At 44.0% G+C, this 26,417-nt stretch overlaps 1 long non-coding RNA gene across 2 annotated transcripts in view; it reads left to right on the forward strand.

The window, feature by feature from the left end:
• The window catches only part of LOC123373673, a 58,125-nt gene that overhangs the window by 1,156 nt on the left and 30,552 nt on the right, over positions 1 to 26,417 (forward strand). Inside the window, exons 2-3 of one of the 2 annotated variants that reach the window (XR_006580811.1) lie at positions 282 to 411; positions 8,474 to 11,496. This is a non-coding gene — a long non-coding RNA (uncharacterized LOC123373673). Of the gene's footprint in view, positions 1 to 281; positions 412 to 8,473; positions 11,497 to 26,417 lie in introns of those variants that run through there. The other variant, XR_006580812.1, reaches the window with a different exon arrangement.

Raw genomic sequence — 26,417 nt, forward strand, 5'->3', positions numbered from 1 at the left:
GTGGCATAATAAGCCAGGCCCTGATTATCCTCTCACTTACGTAGCAGTGAATCAGAAGTACCTCCCCTTAAATCTCTGGTGTAAGTAAGAGGAAAAATCAGGCCCTAAAAATCCAACCCATTGACAATGTACCAGTTCAAGGAATAGATCAGTTAAATGACAAGGTTTCTGTGTACAGAGCAAAGCTGAAACATTATCAAACAATGAAGTCTATTAATCTAATAAAAAAATAAATAGACCTGTTCAAAGGATTCTTTTGTACAATGAGATGATGCTTTTAGGAGTAGTGCCCAGCTCAGGAGGAACCCAGGGGACAGGAATGAATGCTCCACACAAGACTAGAGCTGCTCCATAGCTACTATCGCAGTCCTCAAGCCCTAAAGCATCCCCTCCAGTGAAGAAGAGAGGAAGGTAAGAACTGAAGGACCAAATATGAGGATTCGGTAGGTTGCCTAAACCTGTCCCCTGGCCGCCCATGCCCCCAAATCCTTGTGCACTTAATTTATTTTGAAAGCTGTTATCAGTATTATCTCGTTGCGTATCATGGAGCTATGGCACTAACTCTAGATAGCTATGGCCCTGATCTTGCAATGGGGCTCAATACATACAAAGCAGGAGTGGAGCCTATGTTTGTATTATTTATTTTTTCTTTATAACTTTTGGATGGATGGATGCACAGGTACTTATCTCAGAACATTATGAACTAACGGCTACGGATGCCAAGTAAACTACACATGGTCACAAGATGGGTCCAAGACATGCACACAGTCCATGAATGGATTCGTATAGCATAACATAAGAGTATACTATTGTAACTAATATATGCAACAGAGAAGACTATATTTCTTTACTATGGCAACTGGTGAAGGTCCTCCCATTGTTTAGGGGACAGAGTGAAGGTGCATGGAGGAGCCTTAACTGAGTATTTCCAGACCTTCAGCTATCTAGAATCTTTTTTTAAGAGTTTGTTTTTTGTAACTATAATATTCTAATATTTAAAATTAATAGATACAGCTGGGAATTGATAAGTCTGTCCGTACCAAGTCTTTCTCACTGGGATTTTTATGAGCAATATGCTGTAAATGGGCTCTGGAAACTCACAGGAATTCTTAGAATGCAAGTAGCATTTTTGGTTTGAGGAATCCACATGAAATGGTAGCCCCAGTTTATCCACACAACAAGTACACTCTGGGCCTTGCTGTTATGCATCCATCCCTAGAGTCCACCTCTAGTGGGGAGAGTCTCTGGTCCCTCCAAACATAGATTCAGAGGTTTCTGAAAAGGCTATTTATGATCATCTAGTCTGCCCTCCTGCATACCACAGGTCCACAGAATCTCACCCAGTGATTCCTGAATCAATCCCAGTAACTTGTGGTTGAATTAGAGCACATAGTGTAGAAACTGACCCCATGAATGATTCATTCTCCTCTGCATCTCTGCTACAAGAACCCGGTTTGAAGCCTAAGCTTTGCCAATGTTATTGGCAAGTTGTAAGATTCAGCGTTGTCCTGGTGCTTCACAAGGCGTTTGTGGCAGTCTGTGAGTAAAGTTTTCTTTCTGGAATAAGAAACCAAATGTCTTTCCCCTCTTCTTTAATATATTGTGTAAGCTAAGCTATACATTACAGAGAGCGTCTATTGTCCTAGTAACAGAGTCTAAAAGAAGGCAGCGCCCTCTAGCTATTTCTACGTTCTATTGACTGAATAAACTGAAAAGATTTGATACAGTATATTGGGAACATTTCCAATAATGCTAATCTTTTAGCATTATTACTGTATTTTCACTTATAGGTACATACACTTTGAAGTATTGTCAGATGTTGAGGTTGTTTTTTTTTATTTGTTGGGTGTCAGTGCAGCCATCAATATTTAATGATAATGTAACAAACTAAACTGTGTTCCCTAACTAAGCATATAAGCCCGGAATTGAATTGACTCAGCCACTGAAAGGTCACAAAACTAACAACAAAGTTGGAAAAAAAAACCCTAATATCACATACAAAAATAACTTTCCCCAAGAGTTGGTTGCAATACACTTTTGCTGGCTTTCCCTAAATTTAGTGAAACAAAGTGGGTCACATAACAGAAGTGCAACCCCATCGAAAGTTATTGCTATAGTAATGTAATTCTTTGTATTTATTGGTTAAAAATTTCAGAAGTGTCAAAGGAGCCTAGGTCAGTGGTCTCCAAAGTGGGGTGCGCAAGACAATTCATTGGGGGGTGCGGCAGAAGGAGCACCGCCGGAGGGAGGGGGGAAAGGGCAGCCGGAGGAGGGAGGGAACGAGTGAGCGGGGAAGCTAGGGGTGCCTTTTTAATTTTTACTTGGTGGCACTCCGGGTCTTCAGCGGCACTTCAGCGGCGGGTCCTTCAGTGCCGCCGAAGACCTGGAGCGAGTGAAGGACCTGCCGCCGAAGACTCGGAGCACCGCCCGGTGAGTACAAGCCCCATGTGTTTTTTTACATGTGTGGGGGTTGTTTTTTTGTGTTTGTTTTTTTTAGTCATCCCTGCCAGGGCCCCATCAAAACTGTTCGAATTGGGCCCTGCACTTCCTAAAGCCGGCCCTGGGGCTGGGAGTATGTGAGGGGGTGCAGTGGGCAGGGGGCTGGGGGTGTGGGCTGGGGTCGTGGGGGTGCTCACGCAGGGGGCTGGAGGCGGTATGCCCCAATTCCAGCCCCTTCCCCAAGGCCTCACCCCTGTCTCTTCTCCTCCTCCTCTCTAGAGCTGCGAGCGTGCTGAGGCTCCCCCTCCCCCCGGCCAGCAGCTGATCGGAGGGAGGAGAGAACATAGCACGCTGGGGAAAGAGGCAGGGCAGGAGCCAGGCTGCCGGCAGCATCAAGCTTCTCTGACCCCACAGGAGAAAGCAGGGGGCGGAGAAGAGCGGGCTGGGGCCCCTTTTGACTGTGGGCCCGGCACCAATGGCGCCATTGTAAATCCAGTATTGGTCCAGACCCCAAAGTGGATTGCAACCGTGGGATCGCCAAGGCCAGTGTTAGACTTGCTGGAGTCCGGAGCCGGAGCTGAAGCCAGGGGCTGCTCGAGGCACCAGCAAAGCAAGCACCTGCTTGGGGCAGCCTATTTGCAGGGGCGGCATGGGAGCTGAGAACCAACAGGGGGCTCTGGGAGCTGTAGTTCCTTGGTTAGCTCCCTGCCTATAGAGCCAGCCCTGGAGCAGGGAAAGAACTACATTTCCCAGCATTCCCTTGGCCACTACCAACTGGAAAGGAAGGAGGGGGACCTCATGTGGCAGCGTGCTGTGAGTGGAGAGTGGTAGGGAGACCACATTTTAACATTCAAAAAACAGGACACTCCAGGGGGAGGGAAGCCCCATCCTGCCACCATCCACTCTCTCCGACTGCCCCCCACAGAAACCCCAACCGATCCAACCCCCCCAGCTCCCTGTCCCCTGATCACCCCCTCCTGGGACCCCTACCCCTAACTGCCCCCCAGGACCTCACCCCCTATCTAAGCGCCGCTGGTCCTTATCCCCTGATTGCCCCCTCCTGGGACCCCTGCCCCTAACTGGCCCTTGGGACCCCACCCCCTATCTAAGCCTCCCCTCTCCTTGTCCCCAACTGCCCCCTCCTGAGACTCCCCCAACTTCCCCCCCAGGACTGCACCCCCTACCTGTCCCCTGACAAACCCCTGGGACTCCCTTGCCTATCCAACCTCTGCCTGTCCCCTGACTGCACCCCTGACCCATCTAACCCCCACTCCCTGCCCCTGACTGCCCCCGCGAACCTCCACCCCATCCAATCCCCGCTGCTCCCTGTCCCTTGACTGCCCCCTCCCCCCCCCGGAACTCCCTACCCCTTCTTCAACCCACCAGCCCCCTTACCGTGCCACTCAGACCAGCGTGTATGGCTCCACGCAGCTCCAGACATGCTGCTGAATACATGCTGCCATGCTCCCCCACGGAGCCCACAGCCCATCCCCCCCCAACACACACACCCAGCACCTGCCTTCCAGATTTGAACACCTCAAAATTCAGGAGTGCTCAAGCTTAGTTTGGGCAGCTGTTACTTCATTTCTCCCAAATCAAATATACTGATCCACTGTAACTTGCTGTAGAAAAAGTAGGATAAAATTGAGCAAGAAATGCTTCCCAGTGGTTATTAGGACTGGAATTGCTATTTTCAACAGCCATTGCCTTTTTTGTTTGTTTGTTTGCTAAAAGGAAGACAGTGATATTGCATTGGGAAATTCCCCATAGAAAGAAAGAGTGGAACAAAAGAATAATAAAGGCACCTCAACTTTTCCTCATTTATGGAGGACAGTCTTATAATATGCATCCAGATATCCTCCAATCACACAAGCTGAAAATTGTTCCACTTTACTGCAGCTCTGTAACCATATGGGAACCAGTCCTGTCTGTGTTCTGTGCACATCCAAAATTCCTGCTGAATGACCCGCCCTGGGAGCGAGTTACCAGTGACCCAGGGCTGCGGTGGAAGGAGGGTGCAGGTTGGGGGCAGAGCCCAGGGCTGGGGCGGCAGGAGGTGTGTGTGGGGGGCACTGGTGGGGAGGAAAGGGGAGCCTAGGGCTGGGGCGGCAGGGTGTGGGGGGGGGGGCAGAGCCCAGGGCTGGGGCAGCATGGAGGGTGCGGGGGGGGAAGCCCAGGGCTGGGACGGGGGGCAGCCAAAATTTTTTTTGCTTGGGGCAGCAAAAAACCTAGAGCCGGCCCTGGTTGAAGCCAAAGCCCGAGGGCTTCAGCCCCAGCCAGTGGGGTTGAGGTTCCATCCCTCCTCCCCCACCACACACACCCTGGGCCATGTAGTAATTTTTGTTATCAGAAGGGGATCACGATGCAATGAAGTTTGAGAACCACTGTGAGTAGGTCAGTGTGATGGAGAGTTGCGAGTCCACTCTCCAGTGAAGGCTAGAATGAGGAGGAAGTCATTAGTTCCCTTACTTCCTAGAGGAGTGCCTCCAATTCTTTTTCTGTTACTCTCCATATGGTCAACAGAGGATATGCTGGATTTTATCTTTCAGGGTTGCATTCACTTTCTGCAGTGACTGAAATGCAAATGAGAGTTAATTTATAGTGATGGGAGGCAGGAAGCATCCTAGTGCTGGGAAAGCAGTGATTCTGCTTTGGAAACTTCTGCACTGCTGCAGTTCTAGGGTCTCAATCCTTATTTTAGAACAGGAAATCTAATAAGGCATACAAATAATGAATGCTGATGCCAAAGCTCTTTGGGCATTCTCAGTGCCATTTTAAAGGGACTTTTTGCAGACACTCAAGAGTGCTGAACAGAAACTTGCACTTCTAGAAAGGTGAGAAAAGAGCTGGACCATATGGGATTATTATGAAAAAAGTGGTGATGATGATCAGGTTTTGACTTTTAGGAGAAGGAAACTCATAATCTCAACCCGAATTGGAAATGTTGCTTCATTGTTTCACATGGAATTTGTAGCCTATAAAGAGGATGTGTATTCTACAGGTTAGAGAAGGAAGCCTGCAATCTGGACTCTTTAATCCTTGGTTCTATGCCCCAGTTTAACACGGTCTTGGGTAACATTATTCCATAAGGCATAATGAGAAATTAACTGACATCTAGGTCTCAGTTTCCCCATCCATAAGATGGGGGTGGTAACAAGAGCTTCCTTTCCATAAGCGTTGTGATGCTTAATTCATTAATATTTATGTAACATGTTTTGAGACTCTCCTTTAGAAAGTGTTCTAGACATTCAGAGTGTTGGTAATAAACATTAATCACTTCATTACTGAATGACATTCCAGGTCTGCCCAGCAAGCACTTCTGCAATGTAGCTGGCTGTACACACGGAGAGGAGAAATGTTCTGTTTACTTGATTATATGGTTTCATATAAAAATGCTGCTAGGATACATGCATAATGTGTGAAGTTAAATTGCTCTAAAGTATTTGTTACTGAACCAGTCATCTATTTAAAGAGACAAGATGGGGGAGGTAATATGTTATTGAACCAACTTCTGTAATGAAAGATGTAATTATTATTTTATGAACATTAATATTAAAGATTTGACCTCACCCACCTTGCCTTTCTAAAATCCTGGAACCAACATGGCTACAACCTAGGGTGACCAGAGAGCAAGTGTGAAAAATCGAGATGGGGGTGGGGGGTAATAGGCGCCTATATAAGAAAAAGACCCAAAAATCGGGACTGTCCCCATAAAATCAGGACATCTGGTCACCCTACTACAACCACACCGCATACATCTTCTTAAAGATGCACTATTCTAAGGGCTAGTCTGAGCACAAAAGCAATCCAATACTTAAAACCCATTCTGCTTACTAACGAAAATATTCTAATCGCTGTGTGGAAAGTAGAGAGAAAACTCACTTAAATGTTCAGAATGGCCTAGTCTTGATTAGAAATGTACAAGCACTGAATCCTGCCCAAATACTTCAAACAAATCAGAACTTAAATTGCAGTTGAATTCCTCTCTGAGACCGTTGCACCTATGTAGATCCAATTGCAGGATCAAGGCCTATATGAAGCAAAACATAAGCTGAGCATCAATACTTCTGTTGAGTAAAGCAATAAACACATGCTTAATATCAAATATGTCCCATACTGAATAGAGATGGACTTAAAAGTGAAGTTGAATTAGACCTAAAAGAGGCTATATAACTACTAAGATAGATAATTTAAATTATATTAGAACCAAGAAGGAGTCACGTGTGTCTGTTCATGAACTCACTGGTTGGGGGCATAGGAGGAAGATGACAAGGTTGCAAGAAAGCTAAATATGCTGTTTGCCTCCATCGTCACTGTGGAAAATGAGACAATTCCTTTTCAGAAGCTGCTTTTCACTGACCGGGCAGTGATTTTAGTGTAAGTCTCTAAAGACGAAGTTAGGACGTTAGCCACTCAAACACAGCTAACAGCCTGTGACCAAATGATTATTTATTCAAGTCATCAAGAAAATAAAATGTGAAGTAGGGGAGAGACTAACATTAGTCTTACATGTACGGAATTATTGGAAACTTGGGTGATTTTTCTATACAGGCAAGTCTTATCTTAGGCGGGGGTTCCATTCCGCGGTTATTGCGTAAAGTGAAAACTGCATATAGCCAAAATTATGTCCCCAAGCCCTTTAAACCCCACCCGCAGCTCCTGTGGCCGAGCCGGGAGGCATTTAAAGGGCTCCACTGGGCTCCCCGCCGCCCTTTAAATGCCCCCCCCACCCAGGCCCGGCCGCCGAAGCTGCGGGCGGGATTTAAAGGGCTCCATCAGGCTTCCCGCCACGGTGGGGAGTCCTGTGGAGCCCTTTAAATGCTGGCCCCGGCCCCGCCGCGGGCTGGGGCTGACATTTAAAGGGCCCGGAGCTCCACGGTGGCTGGAGCCTCGGACCCTTTAGTTCACCACAGGGGCTACCAGCCACCTCTGCAGCTGGGAGCCCCCTGGGTGATTTAAAGGCCCTGGGACCCCCAGCCACAGCTGGTGCCCCAGGACCTTTAAATCTTGAGGCCACAACCACTCCCCTTTAGGCCACACCCCCCACTCTGGCCCTATGTGTAAAGTTGAAATCGCGCATGTTAAATGCGCATAAGTTGTGAGAGACCTGTATCCACATTGAAAATATTGCATTTCATTAAACAAAATATAATCCAATCAGTATATGAAGCCAATATAACATTAAAAACCCTAACAAATCATCAACTAATAAATGAAAAGGAAAGAGCAGTTTTTCTGAAGTGGTAAGAGCTGCCTTAGATGTGAAGCTGTCCAGAAGCATTTGTAGATCGCCATGTTGTGCTAAATATCCCCAGAACTGGATTTGCATTGTTTTACAAAGGTGCCCATCGCTACAGACTGTCTTTCCTGAATGGACCAAATTGATTGAAAGTGTAACTAAGAAGAAAGTAACACAAGACTTGAATAAGTAGAACCGGATGGAGCCAAAGCAGCATGCCGTAACTAAGGGTACATTGTGCTGCTTTAACCTATTAAAACGAATTGAAAGGATTTGAAACATCTGAGAGAGCTTACTGGTGGATGTAGCTACATTTGATTTTTTTTTCCCAAAGGCTTTTGACAAGGTGGTTCGTAAAGTTGTTAAGTTACCTAAATAATCAGAGTAAGAGGCAAAAATCCTATTGTGGATTAAGAACTGGTTAAGTGGTAGGAAACAAAGAATCGTTCTAAAAGGCTGTTCCTCTAAACTGTGTTAATAGTTGGGCACTTTAGCCATCGGTGTTGGGACCAGTATCGCTCAAGTGGGATTTGCCAGCCCAAGCAGGATATTTGAGTAGGCTTTTTCTGCAAGCGGAGGTTGTTGGGGTGGTTTTTTTTTTTCCTCTTGTTCATCTGCTTGAGTGCTGTTGCTACTGCAGAGCAGGGCCCAGTTCCACAACAAAGAACTGTTCTGCTTTGTAAAAGGAACAAGAGATGCAGCATCCTGTACAAAGCTTTCCCTACTGCAGAACCTTTTGTGCCATCACTTCAGATGGATTATAGATAACAAGCACAATACACTGTTTTTATGCAGGGGCCATCTGATACACTCTGACACAACTTCTCCTGTTGAAGAGCCTTCAGCTACACTGAAATAAGAAGCCACTGTCAATCTTTCCTGTATAAATGAGAAGCCTGAAATGAAGAGTACATTGAAAGCTGCCTTCAGCCATAACTCAAGAGACAAAAATTGGCTGCTTAATAGAAGTGGCCTTCAGTTATGAAGGTGGATCATAACTGTAGTCAATAAGTTTGGGGATATTTGGGGGTAATCTCTGAAAGCATTGAGGTTTCTTTTCATGGGGGCTATCTTGTATAGTTTTCCCTGTACTTATTGAAGTGTCAGCTGTTTAATTCAAAAAAGCAAAAGAGGATAAAAGTACTTCTATTCTTCATGCACCCATGTGGATGAAGACCACTTCTTTCCCTCCCAAACCCAGGGATCTGTAGACAGCTCCTACTCAAATACGTTCTCGTGTATAACTACATGATACAGAAAATATCAGCCCCAAGAGTGAAGAAGAAAGGTCTGAGTAATTATGAATTCCGACCTTTGACATCGTCTGTTCTGTTTCATCATAATCTCATGGTGCTAGTAAATCACAGGTTTAAGAAACAACCAGGTAAACCATACAAACATGCTTACTTCTAGCCTCCTTTATCTCCATGACATACGTAGTAAGAAATACAGAGGAAAATGGACATAGACACTCCAAAAGCCCACAACATTCATATCTTATCTAGATTTACTTCTATGCAGCAAGTAGCTTCACATGCTTGGGGCTATGTATACCTCTCAACTACACTGGAAATCAATTGGAGGAAGATCCTAACCATCATTGTGAATCTGGGCTATAGTGCCTAGCACCATGGGTTCCCATTCCTGGTTGGGATCTGTGGGTGCTATTGTATAATTTAAAAAAAAATACTGCTACCCAGATGTTGCTACTGTTTCTCCCTCTTGGCAGTCTTAGGACCCCACCAAAAGAAAAACATTATATGAGCCACATGTCCCATGCTGTGTTACATTTTTTTTCATTGATGAGAAAAGGAAGAGAGCTCTCTTTTTGTATTGCAGGACTCCCATTTGTCACAGGATGATAACACTTACGTATTGTATCTTTCTAGCTACTGGCATCTCTCTCCCCTCACATCTCATTCTTTTGTCTGTTCTGCCTTCCTGTGATCATTCCCTTTTTGTCCCCGGTGTGCTAACTACTCCCAAATCCTTTACTGCATATTGAACAACTGCTTCAGCTGTGCAGAGTGAACTTTCCCTTTTGTAGGCCACGGGCAAATGTTTCCATCATGTGTGCATGCATGCGCATGCTGTCCTGACTGTGGAGGACAGATTCCTTTATCCTTACAAAGTGCTTGTCATCTTAAGGTTAATGACCCCTGGACTAACGTGAAAAGGTGACTTTGCATAACGTGACTTGTGCTGACAGTTCTATAGTTCTCTGTCAAGCCTTGGCTGCATTTGGCCATTTGTAGTCTGGAATATTTATTTCATGATTTTATGGCAAGCAACACACCACCTGTTCTTTCGTAGCTGCATCAATGAGTATTTGTGTAAATAGGCCTATGAAAAAGGATTCATTGTACTGAAGCAGAGAATAAAGGCTCTCTCTGGGAAAAGAAATGGGAAACACTGCAGCCAACAGGTATATCATGTTTACTCTGCAGTGTCTAATGTAAATTAACTTTAATATTCCAATGACAAATAGAAGTACAGCTGATCATCATCACTGGGAAACAGTCATAAAGCACAGCCCATGCAGTATGGTAACTCTGAACCCAAAAGCGTTTGTCATTTTTTATTCTGTATAATAATGTGTAAGGTATATAATATTGACATAATTTTCTACACTGGCACATGCAGGAGTGATATGGGGAGTAGACGCAGGAAGGGTTGATTAGTGGTGGGAGTGATATGCACAGGTGACTGGGTACATCCACCCCCAGCAATTCTCTCACGTTTGACAAATATGTGCATGAAAGGTTTTGATTCATAGTGGGGTTAGGATGAGGTTTGGTGTTCATCCCAACTAGGACTGGGGGTTCAGATTCAGCTGAACCAAAAACTCAAGAGCTGCTATGAAGAGATTTTGAGTTTGGGGTCAGTGCAGAAAACAAGACTCTTGTAGGTCTGGATTTGACGTGAACAAAAACGGTTAGGGCAAACTTGGATTGTGGATTAAAATGTAACCCTTGGCAATTCAAGGGCAAAGCTTGGACCTAAGCTTTTAGTTCAGTCCTATAGTTAATGACAGCCATAACATGCCATGGTCACTATTTAAAAAATCAACCTTTGCCAACAGATCATCATTTCCTATCCTAAGAGTTGGTATCTTGGGTACCACTGTTTGGAAACAGTGGGTAAATGAAAACTCAAGCTTAAAAATATCTTCCACTGTAAGTTTTGTATTATAGAAAATTATGCTGGCTGGGTAACAGAAATGAAATAGAGTACTGAACATAAATGGAAATGGCCAGTCGCTTAGCACAGTATTAGGTCATGATATTTCATTCTACTTTGCAATTACAACTCTCTTACCAGGCTCAAACATCCCCAGAAAAGTTGTCTGCTTCCCATCACCCCCTCCCACTGTTAGCAGCACTGGAGAACAAATCCTGACACAGGAAATCTAAGAAGGAAGCACTTTCGTGATCCTTGTTGTTAATGAGACTGTCACTCTTCAGGGTATCAAGCCCCAGAAGGCTTGTTGCTAGGCAAAGGAACAAATTAGCTTTGTCACGTTGTTCCATGGATGAGTCTGGAGATCTGAGTATAAGCAAGCAGCTGAATTCCAGACATGTTTTAATATTTACTTCATTTAAAAACTGGTGTTTAGAATGAATTAAATCTTTAACTCATGTTATGTCCTACTATTGGTTTTTGTTTATTGTAGCGCTGTCTCCAAAGACTTGCATTACAAATGTTATTTTAGTAAAAAGGATTTTAAAGGCTGGCTTTCTGGCTTCCATTTATATTAAATTTTACATACCGTATTTATCGGCGTATAACACGCACAGGCGTATAACACGCACCTTCATTTTAAGGGGGAAATTTCAGGAAAAAAACTTAAATTTCAAATAAAGGACTTTGAAGCAAAATAAGGGTAGCTCAGAACTTGTTTTATTAATATTATTACCACTTATAAGGTAAATAATGTAAAAGGACAGTAAAAACAACTTGGGGCGGCGCCTTGGGAGGGGGCGGCGGGCGGGCCGCGCCGTTCGCGGGGAGGGGGGCTCGGGCCGGGCCGCTCGGGAGGGGGACGGGGGCTCGGGCCGGGTCGGGCCACGCTGCTCGGGAGGGGGGCAGGGGCTAGGGCCGCTCGGGGGGGAGGGGGGACGGGATCTCGGGCCGCTCGGGAGGGGGTCGGGGACTAAGGCCGCTCGGGGGCTCGGGCCGGGCCGGGCCGCGCCGCTCGGGAGGGGGGCGGGGGCTAGGGCGGTGCTCCGCGGGTTAGGGCCGCTCGGGGGGGGGGACGGGGACGGGGTCTCGGGCCGCTCGGGAGGGGGGCGGGGGCTAGGGCGGTGCTCCGCGGGTTAGGGCCGCTCGGGGGGGGGGACGGGGACGGGGTCTCGGGCCGCTCGGGAGTGGGGCGGGGGCTAGGGCCAGGGCCGCTCGGGGGAGGGAGGGAGGACGGGGTCTCGGGCCGCTCTGGAGGGGCGCGGGGGCTAAGGCAGCTCGGGCCGGGCCGCTCGGGAGGGGGCTAGGGCCGGGCCGCGCCGCTCGGGAGGTGGGGGCTCGCGCAGGCCGGGGCTCGGGGCTCAGGCCCCGCCGCTGGGGGGGGGGAGAGGGCGGGGGCTCGGGCTGCTGGGGGGGGGGCTAGGGCCGCGCTGCTCGGGAGTGGGGCAGGGGCTAGGGCGCCGCTCCGCGCCGCTGGGGGGGGGGCGGCGCTTTTCTTTTCTGCCTGGGGCGGCAGAAATCCTAGAGCCGGCCCTGTTAAGGTTATATCGGCGTATAACACGCACACATCATTTGCCCCCTATTTTCAGGGGAAAAAAGTGCGTGTTATACGCCGATAAATACGGTAGTGAGTTTGCCATAAAGATTATGGCATAATAATGTCTAACAGCATATGGTATTCATTGTCTTGCATGCATATATATATATATATATATATATATATATATATATATATATATATATATATATATCATCCTACCCTGAAATGGCCTTCGAGTTGCAATAATATTGTGGTATCAAAACATCATCTCCATGGAATGAGCACTTTACAGTAAACTAGGAGTCTCCACAAATGCGAGATCAAGTTGTGTTGCATACAGCATAATAATGTGATCTTTCTAGGCTTGTCTTGACACAGTCATGATGTGACTGCTGTAATTTCTATTCTAGTGAATGGCGAACTAAGATGATTTTTTTAAAGAAAAACAAACCATGTAAAGTAGCAGTACTTCACTGGTTTACTGTTTTGAGTTTAGGTAATTTGACCGTTTATTGCTGAAAAAGTGGCCATCTGCGGGGCAGTGAAAATGTTTAATTGATCAAAAATCTGTGTGTTTATGTGCATACACACAGCATATGTGTGGGCGCACACCACACGTGCCTGCATACTGCTTTGACATGAATGCACAATTTAACTCTTTCAATCCATTCAACAAAAAAGACCCAGGGTGAAATCCTGACCACATTGAAATCAATTGCCAGTGAATTTAGTGGGGCCAGGATTTCACCCCCAGCATTTTGGCCCTCCGGCCTCTTCAAGGGGAGAATAAAACCAAAATAGCAGCTTAAATAGGAACTCAAAAAGGAGGTTTAATGGGGTCAGTTCACAGTGATTTCAGCTGACTTGTCCCCATTTTGTCATCCTGCATTGGACAACCTTTATGGGAAATGCTTTCTTCCTTTACAAAAAACGTCAAAAGGTGGATGACACTTTAGTACAGGCTGAATTTTCTGGAAACCAAGCCACATTTATTCTCTTGCCAGTGTGGGCAATGACCACTCGAGTACTTGCTCTAGCATGTCTAATTCTACATAAAGAGACAATAAATCGCCTGGGCAGGTAGACAGTTCAATTAAATACAGAACGAACAGCAATATTGTTGAAATCTTAACGTAGAAAATTCTGTCCTTGAAGATAAACTAAACTGGGCCTAGAAGTGTGAGCAGGGTGAATGACGTTATTTCTGACATCTCTAGGCAATTTCATGAAGATTTCTTTAATGTTTATATCATTTAGGTTTATGAAGATTCAACCTGTTTAGTCATGCAGCTAAGGAGGAAATAGTCTACAATTTTCAGGTATCTAAAAGGGTGTCATCAGGAGGAGGGAGAAAACTTGTTCACCTTAGCCTCTAAGGATAGAACAAGAAGCAATGGGCTTAAACTGCAGCAAGGGAGGTTTAGGTTGGACATTAGGAAAAAGTTCCCTGTCAGGGTGGTTAAACACTGGAATAAATTGCCTAGGGAGGTTGTGGAATCTCCATCTCTGGAGATATTTAAGAGTAGGTTAGATAAATGTCTATCAGGGATGGTCTAGACAGTATTTGGTCCTGCCATGAGGGCAGGGGACTGGACTCGATGACCTCTCGAGGTCCCTTCCAGTCCTTGAATCGCTGAATCTATGAACTGGGATAATAACTCTGCTTATTTATTTGCAGGGGGAGGGAGACGATGTATACACCAGTGCATGTATAAGACTATATTTGTATTTTCACATTTCAAGGAGTGTTTTCCAGAGCCATTTGGCTTACACCTAGATTTTTATCTTTGCTTTGTTCAGTGGCATCAAGTAATTTTGAACACAATATTACTGCTGAAGCAAGTATCTGATGCTTGACAGTCATACTTGTGACATGTTTCTATGCTACGATGTCCATTTTTAATGAACTAAACGAAATTAGGGGCAGGGTATTTTAGCATCATTTTGCTGCATTAAGCAGTAGGAATAGCACATCTGAAAAGAGGATGCCAGGAAAATGTAGTCCTTTTTTTACATTATTTATGGGTTCAAGGATAGACTGCTGGGTTGATGTAAAAGAAAAAGTTACTGTCCAAATAAATAGAGATGGGGTGGAGAACTTGTTTTGATATTGCCTTGGTCTCTTAAAGGTACAGTAAAAAAATTGACATTGGCAAAAGCAGATGTGACATAAGATTCTGTGTGGGTGGAGGGCAAGGAATGGTTTGGCAACTGCTAAAGAAATAACTCTTCTTAAAAGCAAAGGTTTTTTCCATCTAACAACTTTTTTTTTTTAAAGAAAAAGATTTCCAGTAATTAGGAACCCATATTCTATCCTGCTGCTCTGTCAACCAATTCAGCCATGAGAATTTTCCAGTAAATAGCAAGGAAAGAAAATTCCACTGACACCATATTTTTCTGTGCTATAGGTTATTTTAAAAACCCAAATAGTTCATACATTTTAATGTGCTTAGTTATACGCTGTCTTCCGGCTAGGAAATGACTCTTCAGAAATAAAGTTCTGTACCACCATTAGTCTACTCTACTCCCAGTGTGTAAAGGACAAGGGCAAATTCTCAGCTGGTGTAAACACAACTCCCTTGAAGTCAATGGAGCTATAACATCTTACACCAGCTGAGCATCTGCCTCTCTCCCTGCAGTGTGGAATTAAATTTGACTGCCCTGGTTTGATGCCACAGCATTTATATTCACTGGCAGCTGTTATGTGTAGTGTTTATCAAAATGTGGGCATGTGGTGCCATAGCAGGTAGAAAAAAAGTAAAATCCCAGGAAACCTATTTCACCACCATGCTGCCACAGTGAGAATATTGAGGAGGGACAGAAAACGATGCATGTGTTGTCCATCTCTTGTGCATGTTAGAAGACCCAGTGGGTGCGGCATTTTGAAAAGAAGGTCTGATCAGTGTGAATCTCTTCCTCCAGAAGCGAGGTGAGTAAATTAGAGCTGCCTAAGGCAGCAATGAAAGGCTTATTTTTCCACCACCAAATACAGCTGTTAGCGGTGGTGCTAGGAGATCCTCTGTAGTTTTTGGCGGATGGATGATGATGATGCATTTGTAAGTAATCTATTCACCTTCGAGTTAGGGATCAAGACAGTGCCCCAGTACTTATTATGGATTATGCATTTCACATTTGACTTCTTTCTCTGTTACAAGTCTCTTCCTTTGAGGCTTGCTCTGTTTTCCATTCATTGTTCACTTTCCAGATTTAAGTTGATCCAGTCTCCTGAGTTGTTCCACCAGTGAGACACAGTGATATGCTGCACCAGATAACTGTGCAGCATCAGGGCTGCCCAGAGAATTCAGGGGGCCTGGGGCAAAGCAATTTTGGGGGCCCCTTCCATAAAAAAAAGCTGCAATACTATAGAATACTATATTCTCGTGGGCCTGGGGCAAATTGCCCCACTTGCCCGCCCCCCCGGGCAGCCCTGGTGCAGCATCAGGGTTTCATACTCTGCTGTGAAGGGACATCAGCCATCACTTTGAGTGGTGGGAGGCATAGCCTTCAAACACCTGTTTAGAACTGCCATGATCTGTATTCATTAGCCATCTTGACCTCCACCTTCCCAATATATTAATAAACGTAAGTAGTCTCTGATGAGCCTGTGGAGCTGGGCAAAGAATCTACACCGTGCTGTTAGTTTTTCTGTATGTACTATTTTTATGCATGCCTGAGACGATATTATTTGCTGCTTTGTACTCTTTGCTTAATGGATACATCTCATGCCAAAGTTATTTGCCGTAGTTGCATTCATTCAGCTGTGTGTTGGACTTGAGTGTACAGCATTAAATGTTACTTTTTCCTTATTTAATACTACTCTTATTGCACAACCCCCACTGACTGCTGTCTCACATGAACAATTTGGCTAGAGTTGCTGGGGTACCACATTGTTGATAGGCTGCCCTGCCCTGTTTGGTGCCCTATTTAAAATTGTGGGCTGCATCCAGTGCTACCTCTATGGCCCTGAGGATGTCACATGGGCCGCAGCTCTGTGCTGATCAGGCAGAAAGCAGCCCACGGGATGCAGGTTGAGAACCACTGATCTAAGCCATATGAATGGCCATACTGGGTCAGACCAAAGGTCCATCTAGCCCAGTATCCTGGCTTCCAACAATGGCCAATGCCAGGTGCCCCAGAGGGAATGAACAGAACAGGTAATCATCAAGTCATCTATCCCCTACCACCCATTCCCAGCTTCTGGCAAACAGAGGCTAGGGACACCATCCCTGCCCATCCCGGCTAATAGCCATTGATGGACCTATCCTCCATTAATTTATCTAGTTCTTTTTTGAACCCTGTTATAATCTTGGTCTTCACAGCATCCTCTGGCAAGGAGTTCCACAGGTTGACTGTACGTTGTGTGAAGAAATACTTCCTTTTGTTTGTTTTAAACCTGCTGCCTATTAATTTTATTTGGTGACCCCTAGTTCTTGTGTTATGAGAAGTAGTAAACAACACTTCCTTATTTACTTTCTCCACACCAGTCATGATTTTATAGACCTCAATCATATCCCCCCTTAGTCATCTCTTTTCCAAGCTGAAAAGTTCCAATCTTATTAATCTCTCCTAATACAGTAGCCATTCCATACCCCTAATAATTTTTGTTGCCCTTTTCTGAACCTTTGCCTTGTGTCTAAAGTATGCATCTTCCACACCACCTGTTGGATTCACAGGTGGCCTTTAGTCATAATACTACATACCAGTGATTCCCAAACTTTTTGTATTGATGACCCCTTTCACACAGCAAGCCTCTGCGTGTGACCCCGTGCCTGGCAGGGCTGACACCTGGAGCCCTGCCAGGCATGGGGCTAACAGCTTGCGACCCCCAGGTGGTAATCTGTGACCCCCAGTTTGAAGATCCCAGTTTATATACTGTAATGTTTAGTGTACACAGCACCTCCACCAGTAGATGGTGCTATATCCTTATCTTAATGTTAAGTAGTTGATCTGACCTGGGGGGGTTAGCCACAAGTTCAGACCTGCCTGTGTGTACTGGAGTTGGCACTTGGGCTGTTCAAATAAATCCCTGTGATTCCATAAGCAAGTATTACAGTACTTTGGGCCACCTCCTAGACTCATAGACTTTAAGATCAGGAGGAACCATTGTGATCATCTAGTCTGACACATCACCGGCCACAGGACTTCACCCACCCACTCCTGTAATAGACCCATAACCTCTGGCTGTGTTACTGAAGTTCTCAAAACATGATTTAAAGACTTCAAGTTACAGATAATCCACCATTTACTCTGCTTTAAACCAGCAAGTGACCTGTGTCCCACATTGCAGAGGAAGGCAAAAAAACCCACCCCAGGATCTGTGTCAATCTGACCTGAGGGGGGGAATTCTTTCCCAACCACAAATATGGTGTTCAGTTAGACCCTGAGCATGTGAGCAAGACCCATCAGACAGACACCTGGGAAAGAATTCTCTGTAATAACTCATCCCTCCTCACCTCATGTCCCCTCACGGCCATTGGGAATATTTGCTCCTAGCAGTCACAGATTGCCTACAATGTCATGTGGCTCATCTCATCATACCATCCCCTCCATAAACTTATGAAGCACAGTTTTAAAACAAGTTGGGTTTTTTACCCCCTACTAATCCTCTTGGAAGGCTGTTCCAGAGCTTCATTGTTCTGATGGTTAGAAACCTTTGTCTAATTTCAAACCTAAACTTGGTGATGGCCAGTTTATACCTACTTGTTCTTGTGTCAACATTGGTGTTTAACTTAAATAACTCTCCCTCCCTGGCATTTGCTGTCTCTAAATATATCAGAGGGATATTCATATCTCCCCTCAGCCTTCATTTGGTTAGGCTAAACAAGCCAAGATCCTTGAGTCTCCTCTCATAAGGTAGGTTTTCCATTCCTCTGATCATCTTAGTAGCTTTTCTCTGCACCTGTTCCAGTTTGAATTCATCTTTCTTAAACATGGGACACAAAAATTGCACACAGTATTCCAGTTGAGGTTTCACCATTGTACAATGGCAATAACACTTTTCTATCTCTGCTGGAAATACCTTGCCTGATGCATCCTAGGATTGCATTAGTCTTCTTTTTTTTTCCACAGTGGCATCACATTGGTGGCTCATAGTTATCCAGATATCAACCAATATACCCAGGTCTTTTTCTTCCTCTGTTGCTTCCAATTGATATGCTTACAGCAAAAATTCTTGTTGTTAGTGTCACCTTTCACTTTGCAATATTAAATTTCATCCCATTTCTATTACTACAGTTTTCAAGGTCCTCCAGATCTCATAGGATATTCCAGTAGTCCTCCATATTGGCAATACCTCCCAACTTTGTGTCATCCAAAAATTTTATTAGTACATTCCCACTTCTTGTGCCAAGGTCATGAATGAAAATGTTAAAGAAAATTGATCACTGAGGAACTCCACTAGTAACCTCCCTTCAGCCTGAGAGGTCACCTTTCAGTATGACCCAATGCAGTCTCCCATTTAACCAGTTCTTTATGCACCTTTCAATTCTTGTATTAATCCCTATCTTCTCCAGTTTAACTAATAACTTCCCATGTGGAACAGAATCAAATGCCTTAATGAAATCCAGGTAGATTTAGATTGACTGCATTTCCATAGTAGAAAAAATGGGTTATCTTCTGAAAGAAAGAGATCAGGTTGGTCTGGTATGATCTACCTTTTTGTAAAACCATGTTGTATTTTATTCCAACTGCCATTTACCTCTCTGTCCTTAACTACTTTTCTCTTTCAAAATTTGTTCCAAGACCTTGCATACAATTGCAGTCAAACAGGCCTGTAGTTTCCTGGATCACCTTTTCCCCTTTCTTAAAAATAGGTACTATATTAGCCATTCTCCAGTCATGGAGTGTGACCCTCCAAGTTTACAGATTAAAAATCCTTGCTATTGGGTTTGCAATTTCATGTTCAGTTCCTTTAATATTTTTGGATGGAGATTATCCAGACCGTGCCCCCCCAGTTTGGTTCCATTAAGCTGCTTGATTTTGACCTCCACCTCAGATGTGATATCTTCTACTTCCTTACCCTCCTTTCCATTAGCCATATTATCACTACCCCTAAGCTCCTCATTGCCTTTATTAAAAACTGACGCTAAGTGTTCATTTAGGTGTTGAGCCGTACCTAGATTCGTTGATCTCCACCGATCCTCAGTGCTTAGTGATACCACTTTTTTTCCTTGTTTTCTTCTTTATATGGCTATTGAACCTTCTACTATTGGTTTTAACGTCCTTTGCAAGGTCCAAGTCCACTGGCTTTTGCCAATTGTCACTTTTTCCTACACTGTGACCTCTGCGAGGTAGCTTTCCTTGCTGATCCTTCCCATTTTTTATTCCTTATAGGCTTTCTGCTTTTTCTTAACCTGTTTGAGATGTTTGATCTGTGACCTTCCCCTATGAATTTTTCCCCTTGCTTGGGATGCAGGCCTCAGATAGCTTCTGCAACTGTGATTTAAAGTAATTCCAAACCTCCTCCACATAGTGCATTGCACCAACTGAGGATCTGACCCTTTATTTGTATTTTTGGGGTATAAAAACATGAGGTCCTTGGAGCAGACTAGCCACAAATGGTTTGGGGTCTTTCCCTTCTTTACCAGCTGACCATCTAAACAAATACAAGTAGGGCCCTACCAAATTCATGGTCCATTTTGGTCAATTTCACGGTCATAGGATTTTAAAAATCGTAAATGTCATGATTTCAGATATTTAAATCTGAAATTTCACTGTGTTGTAACTGTAGGGGTCCTGAACCAAAAGGGGGCCAAGGGGGGGTCACAAGGTTATTGTAAGGGGGTCACAGTATTGCCATCCTTACTTCTGTGCTGCTGCCTTCAGAGCTGGGCCCTTGGCTTGCAGCCACTGCTCTCCAGTGAGCCAGCTCTGAAGGCAGCGCAGAAGTAAGGGTAGCAATACCGTGAGCCCCGTACAATAACCATGTGACACGCCCCAGCCTCCTTTTGGGTTGGGACCCCCAGTTTGAGAAACACTTGTCTCCCCCGTGAACTCTGTATAGTATAGGGTAAAAGCACACACATGACCAGATTTAACAGAGGGAGACCAGATTTCACTGTCCGTGATGCATTTTTCACAGCCATGAAATTGGTAGGGCCCGAAATATACATTTTTTTTTAATTTTTTTTTAAATTTCTTCCAGTGACTCACATTTCTGTGAAAGATGGTCTGTAATTATGTTCTCCCTTGGCTTTCACGGTGTTCTTACTATTTTGCCCACCTCTTTTAAATTTTTATTTTAAGCCGATGACTAAGGGAAGCAATTTTTAAATTCATTACAGTGTTGTCTCTTACAATGTGTCCATAAGAGAATAATTTATGGTATTTTCCTAGGATTGAAATTATAGGGCATCTTCAAAGTGTAGCTGAAAGGAACTAGCTGATGCCACAGGTATTGTATGCCTCCTCTTGTATTTGCCTAAAAGGTGCCATTGTTGGAGTGAGGCTCTTATCCTCTAAGTTTAACCTCTGATCACTGGCAGACATTGCTGCCTTTGTTTCCACAGGCAATTTAAACTAAAAGCAAACAAACACACACAAATTCCATGAGCAGCTGAGAAACATGGCTTCCTGCCAGACTCCCCCAGAAAGTTAGTTTAATTTGAATAAAATAAGCATATGCATTATTTTCTGCAGTGAAAAAGCATTCTAACCTGAAAGTAGAAGGATAAAAGAATGAGCATCCTTCTGTTCTCTCTGTGCACAAAGTACAGCAGGTTGTGCCTGAATTGTTCCCAACTAAAAAGATCAAAATGGCTCTGATGTCTGCAGGTGTGAAGTAACAGCAAATGGGCTCCTGGCCCAGGGCTGCCAGTAGGTTTTGTGGAGCTACATGGTGTTCAGGACCCTCCACAGATGAATGCATTTTAATAATACTGAAGCTGCCAGGATGTGTGCATGTGAATGCAGTGCCCAGATAGCTGGAATGGGTCTACGAAGAGCTGAATGCATAATTCATAGCTTAATAGAAATAGAAATTCTGCTCCCTGAGTGAATAAACGTAACTTGTTTTTATAATTGGGTTACTGGTGTGAATGAGCAAGGAAAGCAATTTTAAATTAACTTTCTAGAATTATTTGTGTGCAGAAGAGCTTAAATTCACATTTTAAGAGCATTTGTAACTCAGCTATGTGAGTGATGACAGCAGGTAACATGGGTGAAGGGAATTCATGTTCAAATCCCAATGAATTTTAGTGGGAAAACGAATCCACTATTCGCCCAGCTCTATGCCTAATGCATCCACTGGCCATGTTCACGCAAAGACTGTGTGGAGGCTGGAAATGGCGCTTTAGAAAGCTTCAGTGACTTAACTAAGATAAAAATCCAGCTTTATATTTGTGAGAGACCTCAAATAAAAAAATTTTTCCGGCAAGTCATATAAGTACATCCCAGGAACAAGTGAAAATAAATGTGATTTTGCAGGGCCTAATGGTAACTATGTGGAACTATGGAGTACCATGATTCCATGATTGAGAAGTCTTGGGTTTGACAGGGACTAGTCAACATGGAAGTTGAACCAGTTTGTTAAATTAGTTTTAAATCTATCTAGTTAAATCTTGTGTGGAGACGTGTAAGTCTACTTAAATCTGATTTTGTATTGATGACTTAAGAGTATTTACATAAGTCTTAAAACTGGATCCGTTGAAATCAATTTAAAAACAGACTTTTAAACACTTGTGCCTTTAATTGCAGCAGCTCCCTACAGAACTGGCTACGTGTTTCAGCTGAAAACATAGGAAAGTTATTCAATTAAAAAAATCAAAGTTAGACTAAGTTAAATTTGCCCTAAACTGAATGAAACCCTTATGGAAAGATTGTTTTGAGGTTCCAATGAATGTGATTAAGTTCCTGTATTTTCATGGAAAATATAACCTGTGAAGTGTCCACTGTTGTGCTACTGCTGTAGTTTCTTGTTCATATATGTTCTGGCTTGAGTGAACCAGGTTTAGTTATGATGCATCCGTGAGGGGGAAAAAGCTTTTCTTTCTTTTTGCCGTGAACCACAATCAGAACAAGTTTATCTACCAAAACCCTCTTAGCTTATATGTCTGTTTGTTCATGATGCAAGAATCTGTCAGTGGCAAAATGAGATAATTGATGCTAATGCAAAGGAATGCTCTGCTCATGAAGCTCCAGACTGTGTGTTCTCTGTATGGCCTCTCAAGATTCAGAGAATTAGCATAATCAGAGACCCCCAACTTATGAAAACATGAGTTTCCATTTAAGGTCTAATTATCTAACAAAGGATTTTCTGGAGCAAAATCAGACAGTACTGGATCTTTGATGCATTAGGTTTAGAGTCGGTTAATCTGTTTTATCTACTTTTCTTTCTTCTCTTAAGTTAATGCTCCATGTAAGATACCAAACTGACAACGCTTTCTCCACAACATGCCTGGGAAGGCCAACTAGAGTACAAACTTCCCCATGCCACTCGGCCTGTGTGTGCAAACTAAACTCTGTCAGGATTGGGAGAAGAGAGTTCAGGCTATTCAGTCTTTGGCCTCTCTGGATGGGGACTATTAACAAAGATTCCAATTAGTGCCCATTGTGGCGATGGTTCTTGTGACTTGGATGCAATTCCACTAGGAATTGAACTGAGGCCAGCTGCCCATTTCACACAGGTCATCAAACTAGCAGCTTGGCCCTGGTTCAGATCAATGTCTGTTGTCAGTACACTTTCCTTATTTTAGGGGGAACCCAGCTTACCCTTAGAAGCTACGTGGCTGACATGTTGTATTAGAACACTGACAGTATGTTCTAATTTTTTTTCTTTGCAGTTAAACATAGAAACGACCGAATAGTATGGCTGATGCCAGAGATGTTTTCATTTATCAGTCTGCTGGAAAATACATAGGCCTAAATTAATTCCTCATTATCCAGCTTCCGCCTGTTTAGCCCCAGGGGACAACTCTTAGGATTTGAAGCTACAGGAAGGGAGATTGCCATGGCAGAGTGTGTCCATATCCTTCCTCCTTCTGAGGCATTCACAGACCAAGCTAGGACGGGTTGGCCAGTTCTGCCCAAGGATGAGTAGTGGCCAACATGAAGTCCTGATTCAACAGCTCTTCTGGAGAGGTTGCTCTGGAGTCCTGCCTGGAACTCACAATTGTTCTTCCCCCCACTAGGAAGCCCCGAAGGATGATCTGCTGTGGTAGAGATGTGCCGTTTACACCACCTCTGTTCCTACTGGGGTAAATTTAGCCCAGTGACTTTTTTTGCCAATGCAGTTTTTAGTTAATAAGGATACCACAAGCAATAGAGTTTCCATCCAGAGCCCATCTCTTGACTCAATAGGAGTACCTTGGAAATGTCATACCGTCTAGAAGAAGCTTCATACAATCCACAATATTCTCTACAGGGTGTCCCATTTTTGTTTTTAAAACAGTGGAAAATAATGAAACAAAAATAGACAGACTCTCTCTGCTAGCCTTTTATCAATGTAATAAAACAATCCTCACTAGCTTGTTAATCGAGATAGTTTTGCTCTGCCCGTCTCAGACATGCCAACCTAGACTCTTTAATAATGCAAAAGGCAAGTATATTTAAAATTATTTTTTTTTCAGCAGTTAGTTGGTTAGAGACACAATGCTTGGCACAGCATTAATGGTCACAAGAGCAATAAAAAAGCTCTTCCAGCTTTCTTCCTGAGAGCCGTAAAACTGAGCAACCAGCATTGTTACACTTCTTTTATCCTTACATTTTAGTAATTGGAGAGTCTCTCTCTCTTTCTCTCATTTGTGAATAAAATGGTGGGGGCTGAATTCAGAACCACTGTAAGCAGCCCAGCACACATGAAGGGCTGTGGGATCAATTTGTCACTGATGTCATTTCACTCCTGGGGTATAAGCGGAGAACATAGGCTATCTTCCTGTAACTTGCCCCAATGTATTATTTAATGGGTGTGCAAATTTCTTCCATCTATCCTCTGAGAGCATCTGCTGGTAGCAGGAAACACAGCTACCAGGAACCCTCCTAAGAAGGCCTGTTTTACCCCTCAGATATAATTTATGCCAATGACTCATCTATGCATATGGCCCATTGATTCTTCACTGAGGTTGGCATGTGAAGGAAGAATGTTTTTGTTTTATTGCAAAAACAACGGGAGACAAATTGGCAGCCAATAATGTAGGCCATAGTGACAATGTACAGTCAACTGGAGAGCGTCAGAAGAATGTGGTGCACCATTAACTTTGTTTACATTAGTGACATGTATTATAAATTGTCCTGTGACCAGGCAATGTTCTTACCCAGCTCCAGCAGAGAGAATGCACGCTCTGCGGTAGGCTCCAAAATGTATCCCCTTTCTTATGGTACATTTACTGATAACTGACCTAACAAAACATCAAGCTCAGCCCAAGCTTTCTTCCCCTGGGCTAGGCATGATTTCTCTATCCTAATTCCCAGTTTCCTCTTCCTGGAGCCACTCCCACCTCCCATAATCCAGTCTGGAGAGAACTAGCCCTACCTGCCTGAGAGAGCCAGCGGGAATCAGTGTTTCCATGCAGAATTCCAACACATGTGAATGAAGGGAGTCAACATAAGCCCCTGCCACCTATCATCTTCCTTTAATTGACAGTTCCTAATTATTTTATGAAGCAGTGAATAGCATTTATTTGAGTGTTGTGGATTTGACAGACTCCAGGTTAATGGTTAAGGGTCAGATTGTGCTTTACAAAGACCCAATCTCACTGTAGTTGTGTAATGAGTGTAAATAAATGGAGAGAGAGCCAAAGCCAGTCCACAGGTGAAGAAACTGTGCATGGTTATGTATTGCTTTATACAGGCACCTTGCATTTTCCAAACTCTCATTTCATGATAGCAAATTTTGCAACTAATTTTAAAGGGCACCGATTTTAAACAAACTGCCTGATGCTAAAACAACGTGGCTTATTACCAGGCTCAATTCAACAGGATATTAATGTTCAGCAAATCAAGACTACTTAAATGATACCTCACAAGGCATACTTTGTACAAAACACCTCATAATCACATCACAATGGTGAATATGGGGGTTCCAGGGTGCTGTTTGGAGGTAGTGTCACAATGGTATCTAGTGGCTTAAGAGGTCTGTCTTTTTCAAATACGCTGTGCATCTAAAAATACCCAATTAATTGGGAGGCTAAACTACTCCTACTGTATTGTAGATCCGCTTTAGCCTGCTCTATTCTGAACCATTTTACTGCAACCTCATTTACTTCTACTTAGATCACAATTAGCAACAGCTAAACATCAAATATTTGAGTCCTTCTACAAAAATCCTTGGTCTAGAAATCAGGCAGAAGCTTCCTGAAAACAAGCCCTTACTAGATTTCCAGTGAGTTCTAGCTTCTAATTGGTTAAAAACTGTACTGGTTTTTTGCTGTGGTAGTTTGGTATTTCTGTTTGTTACTTCACCTATCTCTACCTGGCTTTAAATGCCTTCATGAGAATCTGAACACTCTATATAGAAAAGATAGTGTATTCTAAGGGTACGTCTACACTACGGGACTATTCCGAATTTGCATAAACCGGTTTTGTAAAACAGATTTTATAAAATCGAGTGCGCGCGGCCACACTAAACTCATTAAATCGGTGGTGTGCGTCCACGGTTCGAGGCTAGTGTCGATTTCTGGAGCGTTGCACTGTGGGTAGCTATTCCGTAGCTAACCCATAGTTCCCGCAGCCTCCCCCGCCCCTTGGAACTTCCGGGTTGAGATCCCAGTGCCTGATGGGGCAAAAATCATTGTCGCGGGTGGTTCTGGGTAAATGTCGTCAGTCACTCCTTCCTCTGGGAAAGCAACGACAGACAAGCATTTCGCGGCTTTTTTCCCTGGATTGCCCTGGCAGATGCCATAGCATGGCAATCATTGAGCCTGTTTTGCCTTTTGTGACTGTCACCGTATGTGTAATAGATGCCGCTCACAGAGGCGATTCAGCAGCGCTACACAGAAGCATGCTTTTGCTTTTGCATGATAGCAGAGATGGTTACTAGCCATACTGCACCATCTACCATACCATAAATTGGTAATAAGATGGTCA

This window comes from Mauremys mutica, chromosome 7, assembly GCF_020497125.1.
Source record: "Mauremys mutica isolate MM-2020 ecotype Southern chromosome 7, ASM2049712v1, whole genome shotgun sequence".
Taxonomy (NCBI): Eukaryota; Metazoa; Chordata; order Testudines; family Geoemydidae; genus Mauremys; species Mauremys mutica.